The 4,861-nt window shown below is 40.0% G+C and overlaps 1 non-coding gene across 1 annotated transcript; it reads left to right on the forward strand.

Annotated features, from left to right (window-relative positions):
• The first annotated feature begins 208 nt into the window (after window positions 1-208).
• On the forward strand, window positions 209-379 carry LOC130034872 (U1 spliceosomal RNA). Its single transcript, XR_008794186.1, has one exon. It is a non-coding gene; the product is annotated as a U1 spliceosomal RNA (small nuclear RNA).
• Window positions 380-4,861: the final 4,482 nt, after the last annotated feature.

A 4,861-nucleotide genomic window follows, 5' to 3' on the forward strand; every position in this document is an offset into this window, starting at 1 on the left:
GAGCAAGTATTTGCTTATTTAACATATATTAAAAACAAGAACAAAAATTGGCCAATTATGGATAAAATAGGAACTACATATATAATATTTTGTGTATTTGACTCAAAATATTCTTGCAAGCAGAAATAGTCACATCTCACATTTCGTATGCAATTTTTTCACTCTTTTATCCATATGTAGACAATAAAAACATTAACGAAATAAAGACATATTTGTCTGGCAGGGGAGATATTATGATCATGAAGGTTGATTTCCCAGAGCAAGGCTTATCCATTATACTCCAGATGTGCCAACCCCTATAATTTCCCCAAATGTGGGAAAATCAACTGCATAATTTGTTGTAGTGGGGGTGGAGGACCTGTGTTAGCACCTTCCCCTAAAAACAAAAAAAGAAAAGAAACAAACATTTAACATAGTAATACCATTATTTCTAGGCCTGTACTAATCATATTACTCAGAAAAAACTTTGCCAATTATTTTACAATTATTTGTAAAATAATTGTAGCTTTCACTATATACTAAACTATTTTCATTCATATTGCTTAGCTTATGACTTCAGAGATCAATTTTTATTAAAAAGGTAAAGGTAAAGGCCCGCCCGTTGTTCGTCGATTTGCTCGAGCGGGCCCAGTAACGTCTCCATTGGAGACTTTGTTGTTACTGTGTTTGGCATATCGAATACGTCACGGGGAGCTTGCCAGGCTCTGCTCTATTATTATTAGTTATTAATTATTATTAATAAAAATTAGTTATTTTTATTAATAATTTTTAATAATAATTTTTATTTTTATTATTAAAAGTATTTGTATTTGATAGGAGACTAACACCTAAGGACAGTAGAGATAAGGGCCAGGAGGATCGCTCCATGCTTGGAAGCTGGCCTTACATACTGGGGGAAAAGGCAGATGGACTAGAGAAGGGACCACTAAGTAAATGATGGGTGGAGGGACCACTTGGATGAGAAATGTGTGTTGAAACTAGACTATGGACCAAACAATGTGGCCTCTTAGTACCTGATTGCAAACTATAACACCCAAAAGGAGAGAGAGAGTGAGAGGGAATGTGCCTGCCACAGAGGCAGGGGGTGGGATGGGGTAGGGGTGGCTGGAGAGTTACTGGGAACATTGGTGGTGGAGAATGGGAACTGGTGGAGGCATGGGTGCTCAATCATTGTATGACTGAAACGTAATCATGAAATTGAAATAATCTAAGGACCATAAAAAAACAACATAAATAATCACTTGATCTGTACACAGCTGTCTCAGGTTCGATCTCAGGCATTGCATATGGTTCTCTGAACACAGCCAGGAATTATCCCTGAAAACAGAGCCAAAGGTAAGCCTTGTTCAGCCTAGTGTGGTCCCCAAATCCTTCTAAAAACAATAATCTAAAATCAATTCATAAGTTAATTTGAATTAACTTGTTCAAATTTGTCTTTAAAAAGAAAATTTTGGGGTGGAGCTGGCCCTTTCCTCCCTGCCCCAATGAGACCCTAAGTCACTACCCACGAATGGCCTCTCTGGCTCCTGATCAAGCTGCTTAACGGCATGATTCCAGAGACTCAGAAACAAATCTCAAAACCCAGCGGCTTTTGGCAAAAATGTGTCTGGGCCTTGCAGTAGGTTACTGTCACTGGGACACCCAAGGGGGGAAAGGGTGTTGTCCCTCCACCTGCTCCCCCTTGGCGGCTCGGTGGGCACCATCCTCCAGAGGCCATTGGACAGTCAGGTTTGGGCCCACAGTGACGAGACATGAGGGACCTCATGGGATGAGGGTGGAGCCGGCCCTTTCCTTCCTGCCCCAAGGAGACCCCGAGTTGCCACCCATGAACAGCCTCTCTGGCTCCTGATCAAGCTGCTTAACAGCCATGATCCAAGAGAATCAGGAACAAATCTCGTAACCCAGCAGGTTTTGGCAAGAAATCCTTCTAGATTTAATTGTTAAAATTTCAGAATTTCAAAATTGCACGGCCACAACTGCAGCCACACAACATCATATGTTATTCATAACCAGCAATAGAAAAAAAAATTTCCATTGTTGCCTTTTTGGCAGATCTGAGTGTTGGGGTAAAATCCCAAATAATAATGTTGGATCTTGTGTCAAAATATTGAATGTGATCAAAGTAGAGAGAGAATAATGTGGAAATCATCTGCCCCACAGGTAGGGGGAGGATGTGGGATGGAGGTATACTGGGGTTTTTGGTGGTGGAGAATGGGCACCGGTGAAGGTACAGGTGTTTCGTTGTGTGACCCAGACTTAAACCCGAAAGCTTTGTAACTGCTCTCATGGTGATTCAATAAATAAAATTATAAAAACTGAAAAAAAAGTAAGGTGGAGTTCATGCCCAATTCAATCAGCCTAATCAGTGGCTGAATAAATAGCAGTACTCCTACATAAAAATTTTAAAAATAAAAAAGAAAATATCCTGTTTCTTAAACAAGCTATTGATAGAAATGCATTAAGTTTGCCCTCTAATTTTTAAAATTTTATAAAAATTAAACAAAGAAATTAATTTTTAAAAGATAAACTAATGTAACTGTCTTTTTTCTTTTTCTTTTTTTTATGTAGGAGTACTTCTATTTATTCAGCCACTGATTGGCTGATTGAACTGGGCATGAACTCCACCTCCTTTTTATTTTTCAACAAAGAAACTAAAGGCATGAAAAAATACATGTTTTAATAAAAAACAAACAGGAAATTACTCTTGATATTCAATATGTATCCTATGTACATCAAACCAGCATTCTGTATAGTACAAATTCATCTCAAAGCTTTTAGTTCTTAGATGAGTTTTTTTAAAAGCAAATAGAAATTTTAAGAAAAGAAAAATCAAGTTCTTTTCTATCATCAATATCAATATTTTCTCTACCATGAATAACACCAATAGCATATAGAATTGATATTCTACGTGAGAGAATAATCACACAAACTGAATAAGCTGATGATCTGTTAGCCCCATTAATTTTTTCAATGCATAGAAACACTACCGTTCTCTACTCAAAAGAGAATCTATGCAGTTAGGGAGATGGAGGAAAGGACTGGAGTTCATGTTTTGTAAATACAGTCCCTAGGTTACATCCTTGGCACTATAGGGTACCCTAATAACCACTGAAGTGATCCCATATTTTTAGCCAGAAATAGTTCCTGAGCACCATCAGGTGTGGCGACAAAACAAAGAAATAATAGAGAAAATAGTTGTTGTTATTTGTTTATTTTATTCACAATTCACTGATCTATTAAAATCAAGGGGCTGTAGCGATAGCACAGCGGTAGGACATTTGCCTTACAAGTGGCCAACATGGCCGATCCGAGTTCAATTCCTCCACCCCTCTAGGAGAGCCTGGCAAGCTACCGAGAGTATCTCGCCCGCATGGCAGAGCCTGGCAAGCTACCCGTGATGTATTCGATATGCCAAACACAGTAACAACAAGTCTCATGATGGAGACGTTACTGGGCCCGCTCGAGCAAATCGATGAACAACGGAAGGACCGTGACTGTGACTGTGATTAAAATCAAGGAACTATAGAACGAGTCAATTTTTAATTTAAGGACTTATTCAAATAAGAGAACTATTTAATGGGTTCACTTGAGTCATCTTGAATAGAATTGACCACTAGATGTAGGACAACCACGCGAGCAAACCGGGTTCCAAAAAGGATTCAGCACGATCAACCATATCCACACAATAACCAAGCTCATTGAGTTTCTCAGGAGTTCAAGATGCTGTTCTGTCTAATGTTCATTGATTTAAAGAAGGCCTTTGATTCTGTTGAGACAGAAGCACTCATCAAAGCCCTAGCCAAACAGGGCATTCAAACTCAATATATCAGGATCCTCTGTGAGCTATATTATAGATTCACTACCAGGATCTCACAATTCTACAAGGATATGATCATCCATGTCGAGAGAGGTTCAGCAGAGTGATTCCATTTCACCAAAACTCTTCAGTGCCACCCTTGAGAACGTCATGTGATGACAACTGAAATGGAAAGGAATGGGAGTAAAGATAGACGGTCAGCAACTACATCACCTCCGCTTCGCTGATGACTTCATTCTCATAACACCAAATATTAGCCAAGCAGCACAAATGCTCGCCGACTTCAACCGTGAGTGAGGAAAGGTTGAACTACAGCTGAATCTCACGAAGACAATGTTTTTGAGAAATGGACTCTTCCCTGACATTCCATTAGCTCTCTATGGAACAAACATCTCCAAATGCAATAGCTATGTGTACCTAGGTCGAGAAGTCAACATGAAGAATGACCTGGCACCTGAGTTGCACAGGAGGAAGAGAACAGCTTGGAATGCCTTCAAGAGCATTGAAGAAATAGCTAAGAGGGCGAAGAACCTCCAGCTCCAGGCACATCTCTTCGATTCTACTGTTCTTCCTGCACTAACATACGCCTCAGAGACCTGGGCCCTCTGAAAACAGGATGAGAATGCTATTTGGGTCTTTCAAAGAGGAATCAAAAGAGCTATGCTTGGAGTATCACGCTTCACTCAAGTGAGAGAAAGAATCCAGAGTTCTGACCTCCATCGATGATTGAGAATCAGCGACGCTGACTCATTTGCCAAGGTGTCAAAAATCAGATAGGCCAAACAGGTAATGCATTTTGGAGATGACTGCTGGACTAGAGCCATTACTGACTGGATTCCATGGGACGTCAAAAGAACGCATGGTCACCCACCTACGAGATGGTCAGAAGTCTTTGTCAAGACCCTCAATGATCAGTTTGAGGTTCTTTGTGTTCCTGAAGAAAGCAGAGGTCGTTGGGTTACACTAGCATGCGACAGGGATGAATGAAGACATTACTGGTGCCCACTCGAGTTAATCAATGAGTAACGGAATGTCAAGTGATCA

The sequence above is a fragment of the Sorex fumeus genome, unplaced genomic scaffold (assembly GCF_029834395.1).
Source record: "Sorex fumeus unplaced genomic scaffold, SorFum_2.1 ptg000061l, whole genome shotgun sequence".
In the NCBI taxonomy this organism is placed as follows: domain Eukaryota; kingdom Metazoa; phylum Chordata; class Mammalia; order Eulipotyphla; family Soricidae; genus Sorex; species Sorex fumeus.